Here is a 14,568-nt window from a genome sequence, read left to right on the forward strand (position 1 = left end):
AAATCCCAACACCCCATATCCATTGGTTCTTTCTTATTTATTCTACTAGTTACATACTCAAAAAAACTTTTTGTTCAGCGTGATTTTACTTTTGTAAGTCCATGCTGACTTTGTGTAATCCTGTTCACAGTTTCCGAGTGTTCTGTTCGCGCGCATTTTTACATTAATTCTGGCATTTTCCTCATTAAGAACATAATTAAACGTGAAGCTTTATATCAACAGGATGTTACAGGTGCTACCTTTCTTGAGGAGGGGCAGGTGGTAGTTTGTGTGATGTCATACACGAGTTGTGCTGTAGAGGAGTCTGATGAAAATCTCATAGGGCCAAGCTTCAGATGAAGATTGACATTGGTCACAAACCAAATGCCTAGTGAAACAGAAAGCCTGCCTGAAGCTTGTTGGTTGTGGTAAGGGGGCTAGAGGAATCCATCTTCACCCTTGGTCTATGGTTTGATGTAGAGTCTAGAATTTAATTCTCTTCAGTATGGGGAGGCTGGCTAATTCCAGCATGTGAACTGTTGAATCTGAGATTATGCAGTATCTGATAGCTGAGATAATAATGTTGATTGGAGTCACTGCAGCTTTCATGGAATAGTAATCTACAGCAATGGCTGCTCAGGCAGCTGTAATGATCACTCTTGTCTCGATCATTGAAAGGAACTTTCAGTCACTTGAGTTGCCATCTGTCCTCGATCAAATCACTGGTCTGACTGAAAGAATACAGCTTTCTCACAGTTCCTTATTTCCATATTCTTTACTCCCCATGCTGCCATTAGTTCTTTTACTGTTAACTTCTATCTGTGGGGAAAAACTATTTCTAAATTTATTGTGTACCATTTCAATCCTGCTGTATTGTTGTAGCTCATGTTGTCCATTCTTGAGTACATCATCCTCTTCTTTCTCATAGTAAAGTATTCTAAGATATTTGCTTGCAGATAGAAGTCACTATATTAATGCAAATTTAATTGGAAAATGCTACCATCTTTAAGAACAGTTGCAAAAGTATGCTTAGTTTGTCAGTCCTTTTAGTACCAATTTAACTGCTATAATACAAAACAGGTATACAGGCCAAAGTATCCATTTTGGTTGAATATCTCTTGGAAATCTATCAGTCCTGATTTGCCAAAGAAAAACTCAGTGCCATTCTCATCTAGAATTGTCTTTCAAAAGTGCTATGTATGAAAATTCTTGTGTGCAGTACTGGCTTATTTAAAAGAATGTGTACCCATTATTGTTGAGACTCAATGATCAAACAATCAGGGAAAATATTAATGCAGTGGGATAAAGCAGACACTGTGTTTCATAATGATGAGTGTTTCATTATGGAGCTGAATATTCAGGCTCTATTATTAGACCATCATTCTTAATTAGTGTAAACTCAATACAAAGAAAATGAAACTTGCTTAGATAATAGCACTGACCCAATTTCCACACAAATAAAGAGTGGATTAAAGCAATTGTAGAAATTCTCCAAACCTCTTTGACAAAGGTAAAACATGCTGAGATAATTTTTTTTAATAATATATTTTTATTAAGAAAAAATAGGTTTTTAAATATTACAACAAATACAAAAGAGTGCAATTCAAAACAGTACAAAAATAGTACAAAACTAAACCCAAATAATAAAAAAGATTCCCCAACCCACCCTCCTATACGAATGTATAAACATATATAGAGAAGTATAAAATTTAAAAAAAACTAAACTAGCTATTTAACTAACTAAATAAATACCTAACAACAAACAAATAATTAGTAATAACTTAGCCCAGCCAAACAAAACACTCATACATTCACAGTTCCTCCTCCCTGGATATTGGACTCATGAAACACAATCGTTACAGCTATATAAAAGCCCTTGTTAATATGGCAGATAAATCTGTGTCCAGGTATTTCAAAAAGGGTTGCCATGTCTTGTAAAAATTCTCAGTTTTGTGGTGTACCATATTTGTGAGAAAATCCAGGGGAATATGCCCCATAACAATCTTCCGCCAACCCGACAGGCCTGGGGGTTTTTCTGATATCCAACCTAGCAAGATATTGTTCCTTGCACAGAATGTAAGAATATTGAAAAGTTTTGACTTATGCGAGTCTGAAGGAAATACAATGGGTAGGCCCAAAAGGAGGAAATAGGATCCTTCTCCCCCCCTACACCTAAAATCCTCCCCATTGCACTCACCACACCATTGCACCACTATGTTTGAAGCCTGTCACAAGACCAAAGACAATGGGTAAGGGTACCTGTACAGATCTTGCACTTGGGGCATGGCTGAAGATACCCCTGGTTTAAATTTTGACAAACGGTCTGAGGCTAAGTGGACCCTGTGGAGAATCTTCAACTGTAAAGCATGGGTCCTATTGCAAATTGATATCTTCCTTGCAATCTCCCAAATATCCTCCCATGCCTCTGAAGAAACTTCAACACCCAGCTCTCTTTCCCACATCTTGCAGAGTCGATCAGACTCATCTGAGGTGGCACCCCCCGATTGGTGATATAGAGTACTGACAGAGAGTGTACTCTTAACCCTTAGTACCCCTCTTTCTATGTCAGATTTGTAGGGATCCCTAACTTGAAAATCCCTAACTTGAAAAAAACGATAAAGGTCTCCATTAGGTAACTCGTACTTCCGTACTAACTGATCGAAGGACATCATTATATCTCCCCCAAATAAATCACCCATGCAAGATATACCCTTAGCTGCCCAACGTTTAAATCCTGAATCTATCATACCTGGTTGAAAACTCAGCATACCCATTAAAGGTGTAAACAAAGATGTTTTGCTAATATTACCTTCCCTCTGCCGAATTGCCCTCCATGCTTTAACAGTATTGATGACTATTGGGTTATGGCAATATTCTCTAACTGTCCTCACCTTGTCCAAAAACAGCAAACTGGTAAGGGGGCACCTTGCCTGGGAGACTTTGATATCTAGCCAAACCCAATCACTTACGTAGGTCAAAAGTGAGCTTAATTGGTAATTTTCAATGTCTGGAAGATCCTCTCCCCCCAATATGTGAGGCAACTGCAGTTTGGCTAATTTAATGAGAGGCTGTTTACAGTGCCAGATAAAGGAGCTGAACCAACTGTTCAGTCTCCTGAGTGTTTTGTTTATTGAAAATCGGGGGAGCATCCGTATAGGGTATAGCAAACGAGGAAGAATATTCATCTTAATAAGCGCTATCCAACCCAACCATGAGACTGGAAGTGCCTCCCATCTTTGGAGATCTTGTTTAATTTTTTCAAATAATTGAGTAAAATTGGCTTTGAACAGCCAGTCCAGAACTGGAGTAATGAATATGCCCAAATACACAAAGCCCCCCTGTGACCACCTAAATGGGAATCTATAGTCACTCTCAAGAGCCAACTCTTTCGTAAGACCACCCATAGGCATAGCTTCTGATTTAGCAAAATTAATCTTATACCCTGAAAAAGCGCCAAACGCGTGAATGCATTGTATCAGGCAAGGCACTGAAACTGCTGGATTTGTCAAGAAAATTAGAACATCATCTGCATACAGCAAGATCTTCTGTAACTTTGACCCCACTTCTGGAGCTGATATATTGAGATCCCCATGAATGGCCTCTGCCAAGGTTCAATCACCAACATAAAAAGTAATGGTGAACGGGGACAGCCCTGCCGGCTGCCCCAAGAAATATTAAAATTGCTTGATCGTACCCCGTTGGTAATGACCGCAATGAGAGGTACACTGTAGAGAACCTTTACCCATCTTATGAAAACTTCGCCCAGACCAAACCAGTCTAGAGTATAGAAAAGGTACGGTCACTCAACTCGGTCAAATGCCTTCTCTGCATCTAAAGAAATCACCAATCCCTGCATTGACTGCTGTTGGCATGCTTGAATTACGTTAAGCAGCCTCCTAATGTTATTGGAGGATCTGCGACCCTTTATGAAACCTGTCTGATCAACTTTAATAATAGAAGGTAACACAGTCTCCAGCCTTAATGCAAGAGCCTTAGAAAGGATCTTAAAGTCCACATTTAAGAGCAAGATGGGCCTGTATGAAGCACATTCTTCCAGATCTTTCCCTTTTTTAAGGATAAGTGAAGTATTGGCCTCTCTCAGAGATGGTGGGAGACAAACATGACTGTATGAATCATTAAACATATTCAGCATCAGGCCTGACAGTATACTTATAAATTCCTTATAGAATTCACTTGGAAGTCCATCAGGACCGGGCGCCTTTCCACTCTGAAGCTGCCTCACAGCTTCCTGCACTTCTTGCTCTGATAATGGTGCATTGAGAAAGGACTGTTGTTCAGGAGTCACACCCGGGAGCTTCAGATCTCTAAAAAAGGATTCCATTTTGGCCTGCCCCTCCTCACAATTCTCAGACTGATATAATTTAGAGTAGAATCTCTGGAATGCCATATTAATCTTTTTAGAATCACATGTTAGGTTCCTAGACCCTTCCCTAATCACTATAATGGTTTTGGGGCACTTCTCTTTCTGGCAAGGTATGCTAAGTATTTGCCTGGCTTCTCACCATGCTCATATAACCTTTGCTTTGCAAAAGCCAGCTCCTTCTTTGCCATCTGTGTGAGCACAGAATTTAGTGCAGACCGCAGTGCCATAATCCTCTGTAGTTTGACCAACGAGGGTCTGTCAAAATTGGTCTTCTCGGCTGCCTTCAACCGTGCTTCAAGGAGACGTTGCTGCTTACCCTTCTGCCACTTCCTACTCGTGGAATATGAAATAACAAACCCTCTGGCATAAGCTTTGGCAGTTTCCCAGAGAACAGATGAACTATCAACCGAGCATATGTTGATGTCTAGGAATGCCCAAAATTCCCTAGAGAAAAACTCCACAAACTTGCTGTCCATGAGAATAAAGGGGTCCATTCGCCAGTACCTTGAATCCACTGTACATCCTTAATTTTAACCATGAGGTACACTGGAGCATGATCAGAGATGGCAATATTACCAATCGTACAGGATGCCACCAGATCCAGGGTTACTGCAGGGGTCAGAAAAAAAATCAATCCTCGTGTGATATCTGTGCGGATTGGAGAAAAATGTGAAATCCCTAAAGGGGGACCTTTAGGCAACCTGTCTACTGTGGAGTCCATGAGGCAGTTAAAATCTCCCCCCTATAATGATGTGCTGAAACTTGAGACTTACCAGTTTAGAAAAAGCATCTACCAAGAATTTAAGAGGATGAGCTGGGGGACAATAAACATTTAAAATACCATATTCTTCCCCATTTATCAAGGCTTTAAGAATTACAAACCTCACGTATGTGTCTTTAACACATTTCAACAATTTAAATATTGTTACTTCTGGTATTAAATGATGAAAAATAAATTCGGTCAAAGCCATTCTGCTGTAATTTCAGATGCTCCTTGTCATCCAAATGGTTCTCCTGTAATAAAGCAGTATCCACCTTCTCCTTTCTAAGACTCAAGAGTACCTTCTTCCTCTTAAGTAGTGAGTGACTTCCCTTGATATTCCAGGTATACCATTTAATGAAATCATTAGCCATAATATTCTGCAATTAAATTTAAATTCCAGAGAGGAGGAACCCGAACCACAAATTGCTGAGCCTTAGTGTGAAATAGACCTTGTCTATTTCCCCTATCCATGCTCCTCATGATTTTATAACTGGGATTCAAGCACTGATGCCTGTGGTACCCCACTAGTCACTTCCTGCTACTCAAAATAAGACAGTGTTTATTCTTCCTTTTCATTTCATGGCTGCCAACCAGTTTTCTATCCATATCAGTGCACTTTAATCTTACACACTAATCTTTTATGTGGGACCTTACTAAAAGCTTTCTGAAAGTCCAAGTAAACCATCCCCACTGGTTCCTCCTTCTCAACTCTACTAGTTGTATCCTCACAAATTTCCAGTAGATTTGTCAAGCATGATTTTCTTTTCCTATATCCACGCTGACTCTGTCTGATCCTGTAACTATTTTCCAAATGCTCCTCTATTAAATCTTCTATAATGGACTCCAGCATTTTCCCGACTACCAATGTCAGGCTAACTACTGTCTAAATCCCTGTTTTCTCCCTACCTCTTTTTTAAAAAATGGTGGGATTACACCTACCACCCTCCAATCTACAGGAATTATTAAAACGTGTATAGAATCTTGATGACCACTAATGTATCCATTATTGTTGTGGTTCTGTTCGCCGTAGTCTGGCTGTCAGTTCAGAAATGCTCCTGATGTATGGTAGTGTGGCTAGTCCTTTGGGTTGCGGCATGTCCTTGTTCCGTTGTCTCTCCCTTAGGCATCTGTTGATGAAATTGCGAGGGTATCCGTTTTTGGCGAATACTTTGTATAGGTGTTCCTCTTCCTCTTTTTGTAGTTCTGGTGTGCTGCAGTGTGTTGTGGCCCTTTTGAATAGTGTCCTGATGCAACTTCGTTTGTGTGTGTTGGGGTGGTTGCTTTCATAGTTTAGGACTTGGTCTGTGTGTGTGGCTTTCCTGTAAACCTTTGTGGTGAATTCTCCATTCGGTGTTCTCTGTACCATCACGTCTAGGAATGGGAGTTGGTTGTCCTTTTCTTGCTCTCTAGTGAATCGGATTCCTGTGAGTGTGGCGTTGATGATCTGGTGTGTGTTCTCTATTTCTGTGTTTTTAATTATTACAAAGGTGTCATCCACGTATCTGACCCAGAGTTTGGGTTGAAGTTGTGGTAAGACTGTTTGTTCTAACCTTTGCATTACTGCTTCTGCTATGAGTCCAGAGCAACCCAAAGGACTAGCCACACTACCATACATCAGGAGCATTTCTGAACTGACAGCCAGACTACTGCGACCATTAGTCTCATAACAGCACACAAACCAACAGCCATGCTCAGACAACAACTCACCAGAACGAAGGACCCGATACCCAGCATGAGCAAAACTAATGTAGTGTACAAAATCCCATGCAAGGACTGCACAAAACACTACATCGGACAAACAGGAAGACAGTTAACGATCCGTATGCACGAACACCAACTAGCCATGAAACGACACGACCAGCTATCCTTAGTAGCCACACACACAGACGACAAGCAACATGAATTCGACTGGGACAACACTACCATTATAGGGCAAGCCAAACAGAGAACAACCAGGGAATTCCTAGAGGCATGGCACTCATCCACAGACTCTATCAACAAACACATCGACCCGGACCCCATATACCGGCCACTACAGTGGACAGCTCGAACTGACAACCGGAAGCGGCAGAGACAGGCCACTATAAATGCCGGAGGAAACAGCACAGAAGCGCTTCACAGGAGGCTCCCAAGCACTGAGGATGTCACCTAGACAGGGGACGAAACGTTTGCAAGACAAATTCCCAGCTCGGCAAACAGGACCACAACAACGAGCACCCAAGCTACAAATCTTCTCCCAAACTTTGAGCATCCATTATTTCTAGGGATACTTCCTTACATATTCTGGGATGTATATTTTCAGTGTTTTGGGGATTGATTACTCTTTTTAGATTAGATTCCCTGCAGTGTGGTAATAGGCCCTACAGCCCAACAAGTCCACACCAACCCTCCGAAAAGTAACCCACCCAGATCCATTTCCCTCTGACTAATGCACCTAACACTATGGGCAATTTAGCATGGTCAATTCACCTGGCCTGCACATCTTTGTGACTGTGGGAGGAAATCGGAGCACCCAGAGGAAATCCACGCAGACACAGGGAGAATGTGCAAACTCCACGCAGTCACCCGAAGCTGGAATTGAACCTGGGTCCCTGGTGCTGTGAAGCAGCAGTGCTAATCAATGAGCCACTGTGCTACCTTCATCCCATCAATTTCCTCAACACCATTTCCCTACAGATTTCCTTCAGTTCTTCCCTTTCACTAGACCCTGTGTTCACCAATATTTTTTACTACAGGATAAAAGGATGCTGATTGGTTGGCAAGTCACACTGATTGACCAAAGTGCTTCCATGGTGAAAGCAATGGGTCTTCCCAAGCTCAAAACTAAATCAAGAAAGGTGCATGACTTGATTCCTTTTACGAGCAGAAATGAATCCCTGCATCTGAACATATGTCCCTATTAGCAAGTGTAAATTTATCACATTACAAGCTCAACTGATCAACTTAAATTGGTTGTTAATGTATCTATTAGCACATTTAGAATAGTTCAGCATGTACTTATTAATCACATCTAACAGTAGGCATTTTATTTTAGTTTTTTCAGGTGTAGGCAGATTGAATCAAACAGCATTTTTGATTGTTCACAATAAACAACATACAAACTGTATTGAATCAGCAGTTACATTGCACGTTTAACTTCAGGATGCTTAGTTTTTTTTACAACCAATAAAGAACTTTATGATGTTCAGGTTATGAACATAAAAACTAGGTACAGGAAGTAGTATTCAGCAGTTGCAAAACATTAGTGTGTGAAGAGATCGTGTTCGTGAGACACATGCAAATGCAGCAATTTTTTAAGAAGGCAATTGACATGTTCACCTTCATTTCAAAGACATTAGAGTACGGATGTCTTTTTGTAATTACTTGGTGACACCATACCTCCAGTATTCTATATAGTTTTGGTACCTTACTTAACAAAGCATATACTTGCCATGGAGGGAGTGCAACAGAAGTTCACCAGACTAATCTCTTGGATGGTGGAATTGAGAATATCAGGCCTATGTTCTCTACGGAATGAATGGTGATATCACTAAAATGAACAAAATTCTTACAATGTGTGACAGGGTGTCAACAGATGGACATTTTCCCTGACGGTAAGTTCAGAACTGAGACATAATCTCAAAATAAGGGACCATTTAAGAATGAAGTGAGAAAGTGAGGTCTACCTACCTAGGAGCAAAAGGCCTGGATTCAATACTCGATTAATTTATTGAGTACTTAGATGAATAACACACTTTTTACTACGAGAGACATCTCAATCACTGTCTTTCACTACCCTGAGTTCTGTAACTAGCTCCAAGCGTTATTACAGTCAGTTCTTCTGTATCACGATGGTTGTGTTCTTGTGCAATACCACATTATAGAAATATCGCACTTTAGAAACTGCACTTAAAGTGTTGGCACTGTTATCGCATTACAGGCAACACATTTTAAAAAGTTTGCACTGTAGAAACAGCATCTCTAATTTGTCAATCATGTTACAGTTAACTTTTACAGTTGAAAAAATGCGTATAATAACAGAACAACCTGTACCCAGGAAAGTTGGCAGCTGGCCAGGCTGGAACTCTTCTCGACATGTTCACCATGTCTCTTGATGTAGGGTACCTCCTGTCATGTTAATCTTCAAAGTTCTGCTGAAAAATCAAAGATTTTTCTGTACCATGTGTACGCCTTATTTTGAATTATCTGTACACATGACCAATTCCAAACGTTTCATCTTTATTTGGTAGAGACTGATTTCTTGCAAACTTAGCTGTTCCCAGACCTGAATGACTCAGCATAATTCCACACCCATAACAGCCCAAAGAAAAGTCTTTTATCAGTTACTGTTATCTTCAAGGTGAAATTGAGGACTGCAGATGCTGGAGATTTGAGTCGAGAGTGTGGTGTTGGAAAAACCCACCAGGTCAGGCACATCTGAGGAGCAGGAAAATCAACATTTCGGGCAAAAGCCCTTCATCAGGAATAAGGCTGGGAGCCTTGGGGGATGAAGAGATAAATGGGAGGGGTATAGGGGTCAGGAAGAGGTAGCTGAGAGTGCAATAGGTGGATGGAGGCAGGGGTAAAGGTGACAGGTCAGAGGGGAGGGTGGAGTGGATAGGTGGGAAGGAAGATGGACAGGTGGGAAGGAAGATGGACAGGTGGGACAGGTCATGAGGGCGGTGCTGAGCTGGAAGGTTAGAACTGTGATAAGGTGGGGGGAAGGGAAATGAGGAAACTGGTGAAATCCACATTGATGCCATGGGGTTGGTCTTGAGGCAGAAAATGAGGCGTTTTTCCTCTGGGTATTGGGTAGTAAGGGAATGGCAATGGAGGAGGCCCAGGACCTACATGTCCTCGGCAGAGTGGGAGGAGTTGAAGTGTACGGCCACGGGGCAGTTGGGTTGGTTGGTGTGGGTGTCCTGGAGATGTTCTCTGAAGCGCTGTGCGAGTAGGCGTCCTCTCTCCTCAGTGTAGAGGAAACCGCAACGGGACACAGTAATGACGTGTGGAAGTGCAGGTGAAACGTTGATGGATGTGGAAGGTTCCTTTGGGGCCTTGGACAGAGGTGAGGGGGAAGGTATGGGTGCAGATTTTGCAATTTCTGTGGTAGCAGGCGAAGTTGCTGGGAGGGGAGGGTGTGTTGTTGGGTGAGCGTGGACCTAACGAGGTAGTCGCAGAGCAACGGTCTTTATGGAAAGCGGATGGGATGGGGAGGGAGGTATATCTCTGGTGGTGTCCATCTCCATCCCAGTTACCTTCCTCCTAGCCCCACCCCCCTCCCATTTATCTCTCCACCCCCAAGGCTCCCAGCCTCATTCCTGATGAAGGGCTTTTGCCTGACACATTGATTTTCCTGCTCCTCAGATGCTGCCTGACCTACTGTGCTTTTCTAGCACCACACTCTCTACTGTTACTCTACTTATCCAACAATGCAGAAGGTGATGAACCTTCAGAATTCCTAGAGTGGAAGCTCAATCACTAAGCATGCCCAAGACTGAAGGCAATATTTTCCTGAGACAAAACACACCAAGGGATATGGAGATAATGTAGGTAAGTGGTGCTGAGGTAGATCATCTGCCGTGATTGGTTGAATGGTTCATTCAATAGGAAGAATGGCCTACTTCCATATATCAATGCTGTTACTACTTACTGAATAAGTAAGTTCAAACCTCACATCCTCCCTGCATATTTTGCCCCAGCTTTAAATTGGTGGCTCAGTGAATAGCTCTTCTGCCTCTGACCTGGCATAAAATCTTGCTCCAAGTTCTGTTGAAAACTGAACCACAGGTGCACACAAGCTAGTGTGTGTCAGCGCTTGCCTGTAGCTTGGATAATTGTGAAGGATTAGTGGAAAGAAGGACTTTTGCCTGTAACAGCACCTGTCAAATCCAAACATGATGATGCCTTGAAGAGAGATCAAAAGGGAATGTGGTGATTCCCATGGCAACAGCTGAAAGGAGGAAGGACTGAAGGGTAAAAAACTAACCAAAATCCTGATGAAGAACCACCTGATGAAGGAGCAGTGTTCTGAAAGCTAATGCTTCCAATTAAACCTGTTGGACAATAACCTGGTGTTGTGTTCCTTTTAACTTTGAACACCCTAGTCCAACACCGGCATCTCCAAATCATAAAATCGCTTACCATCTATTTTTCTAAAAAAAATGTAGTATGGAATCTTTTAGAGTTGTCTTTCTCATGCAACTATGCAGCATTTTGTTCATGCTGCAATTAATTCTGATCACAGATAGTAATGGGAAGTTGTGCATGTAGTCAGAGGAGATAGGGGAAGTGCTAACTGAATACTTTTCCTCAGTATTCACACTAGAAAAAGACAATGTGGTCAAGGAGAATACTGAGATAAAGGCTACTAGATTAAATGGGATTGAGGTTCACAAGGAGGATGTGTTAGCAATTCTGGAAAGTGTAGAAACAGATAAGTCCCCTGGGCTGGATGGGATTTATCCTAGGATTCTCTGGGAAACAAGGGAGGAGATTGATGAGACTTTGGCTTTGATCTTTATGTTGTCATTGTCTGCAGGAAGACTGCCAGAAAACTGGAGGATAGCAAATGTTATTCCCTTATTCAAGAAGGGGAGTAGAGACAACCCCGGTAATTATAGACCTGTGAACCTTACTTTAGTTGTGGGTGAAATGTTGGAAAGGGTTATAAGAGTTAGGATTTATAATCATCTAGAAAGGAATAAGTTGATTAGGGATAGTCAATACAATTTTGTGAAGGGTAGGTTGTACCTCACAAACCTTATTGAGTTCTTTGAGAACAGGTGGTTGAGGGTAAAACAGTTGATGTGGTGTATATGGATTTCAGTAAGGCGTTTGATAAGGTTCCCCACAGTAGACTATTGCACAAAATACAGAGGCATGGGATTGAGGGTGATTTAACAGTTTGAATCAGAAATTGGCCAGTTGAAAGAAGACAGAGGCTGGTGGTTGATGGGAAATATTCATCCTAGAGTTCAGTTACTAGTGGGTTACCGCAAGGATCTGTTTTGGGTCCACTGTTGTTTGTCATTTTTATAAAAAACCTGGATGAGGGCACAGAAGGATGGGTTAGTAAATTTGTGGAAGACATTAAGGTCAGTAGAGTTGTGGATAGTGATAAAGGATGTTGTAAGTTACACAGAGACATAGATAAGCTGCAGAGCAGGACTGGGAGGTGGCAAATGGAGTTTAATGCTGAAAAGTGTGAGGTAATTCACTTTGGAAGGAGTAACAGGAATGCAGAGTACTGGGCTAATGGTAAGATTCTTGGTAGTGTAGATGAGCAGAGAGATCTCAGTGTCCAGGTACATAGATCCTTGAAAGTTGCCACCCAGGTTGATAGGGTTGTTAAGAAGGCATACGGTGTGTTAGCTTTTATTGGTAGAGGGATTGAGTTTTGGAACCATGAGATCATGCTACAGCTGTACAAAACACTGGCCACACTTGGAGTATTGCATAAAGTTCTGGTCACCACATTATAGGGGGAAGCTTTGGAAAAGGTTCAGATGAGATTTACTAGAGAATGGAATAGTTTGGTTAAAGGGGCTTCAGATTGGTTGCACAGTTTGGCGCAACATCGAGGGCCGAACTGCCTGTACTGCACCATAATGTTCGATGGTCTATATTCTAATCAACCTTTTCAGAAGTGTTATAATGCATACCTGGAACTGGTGGGACTTGAACCTAGGACTTCTGGCTCAGAGAGAAGGATGCTATCACCTTGCCATAAAAGCCCCTCAACCCAAATTATGTACTTATCTCTCAGAGTGAAATCTGTTCATTCGATCTTTTGTTTCAAAAACAAAACTGCTAACCAAATCATAAAATGACTACCTTCAATATATATAAGGTGAATCTCCTGATATGGACTTTGCGCAGCACGTACCACAGGGCAGCAGCCATTACACAGGAATAGCATTTTTACATCAGCTGTTCGCTGAGCAATAAACTGGGCAATGAAAATTTTTATGACTCATTTCTGTGCTTTATGATGGGCATGTACAAATATTATGACTGGAGAAGTTCTGATTAAATTCGAAAGTAAGTAAAGCTGTCTCTTTATCTTTCCATCCCCCTCATAATTTATACATATCTTCCAGCAATTATTATAATTTCCAACCGCGTTGCATTGCTTCCCCGGCAGGCATCTCCCGTACTGAATTCCTAGTGGGCTCATCAAATTCTGGTGAATTATTAAATCTAAGGTGGAGTTGTTCACCTGGAAGGCAGCTGGTTACGGCGGTCACGTGCAGAGGACAGGTAAGGAGACAAGGTAAGGAGACAAGCCTCGCCTCCTGTGGGGATGCGCTTCTCGAATGGAACTTGTTGGCTCTCGGGACGCTCCAAAGCCGAGAGCATGACAGGCGCGCGCCGGTCGGCGGGGACGCGCGCACCCAGCCTGCGGGCCCTGCTCCAGTTAAACTTTGCGAACTATGTTCCAACTTCTGCAAACATCCTTCTTCTGAGGCGACTGGTTTGTTTCAAGTTTAACCCTGGGAAACCGGGGCCAGCAAGGACCTGCCGGATCACGGGTAAAGCTGAATTTCAGAATTTGGATGTTTTGTTTTTCTCTCTTGTTCTTTCCTTACTTTGAGGTCTTTATCCTCCCACGCCAGAGATGATCGACTTAGAAGTTGTTTTCAATTGTCTGAGGTGCATGTACGTTTCCCAATGGTTTTGGCGGAAGCTGTCACAATATATAATAACATATTATTTATTAGTTTGTTTGTTGCAAAATCACGCGGGATGTCTGCTAGCAGGAGAGCAAGTGGATAGTCCTGTAAATTAGGGTGCTGTGCCAATGGTGACATGCCAATTGCTGGCCCACCCACCCACTCCCAAATTTAGTTGCACTGGTGGGGGAGGCACTTGAGACCCTCAATTTGACAATTAAGCCCAAATAAGGGCCACATCCCACTATAACCCTTACTTAACAAATAATGAGAGATATTGGCGCTCAGCCTGCAGGTGGAAGGTTTAGTCCTGTGGGCTGCTGGTCAGTTAGAGGGATGCTTCCCTCTGGACTCCTGGTCGCAACAGACACCCATCCCCACAGCTTTGCTTTTCAGTGTTCACCTTTCATGTTCTGCCCTAACCAACATGCCAACACCACCACCAGGCCTTTTCAGTTTGGTCTCACAGAGATCATGGATGTACTTGAATGTCCAGGTCCATTGTTCAATGCCACCTCCTTGGCCAACTTATGCACCAGCACTGTCCACCCCTCCTGCTGGTGCTGCCAGTCTGCAGAGTGCTAGAGCATAGGCCTAGTGCTGGAAAAGGAAAACTGGTATAGATTTTGTGTAGCTTTGATAGTACAGACTCAATGAGCTGAAGGGCCTCTTCTGTTCATATAATTCTGCGATTCTTCCTCCTGGAGACTGATGGAAATCCTATCTAACACTAATTAAATGGCCTCAGCCAAAAAACAAAGCAGGATGAATTTGTGAAGTAGAGATTT

General features: G+C 42.3%; 1 protein-coding gene across 8 annotated transcripts in view; it reads left to right on the plus strand.

Moving 5' to 3' along the window:
• The first annotated feature begins 13,291 nt into the window (after positions 1-13,291).
• myo3b (myosin IIIB) overlaps positions 13,292-14,568 on the plus strand; it is a 586,128-nt gene continuing 584,851 nt past the window's right edge. For 7 of the 8 annotated variants that reach the window (XM_072579293.1, XM_072579296.1, XM_072579297.1 and 4 more), the window contains exon 1: positions 13,485-13,639. The gene's annotated coding sequence lies outside the window, so the exon portion shown is untranslated. Of the gene's footprint in view, positions 13,381-13,484; positions 13,640-14,568 lie in introns of those variants that run through there. The other variant, XM_072579295.1, reaches the window with a different exon arrangement.

This window comes from Chiloscyllium punctatum, chromosome 10 (genome assembly GCF_047496795.1).
Source record: "Chiloscyllium punctatum isolate Juve2018m chromosome 10, sChiPun1.3, whole genome shotgun sequence".
Taxonomy (NCBI): domain Eukaryota; kingdom Metazoa; phylum Chordata; class Chondrichthyes; order Orectolobiformes; family Hemiscylliidae; genus Chiloscyllium; species Chiloscyllium punctatum.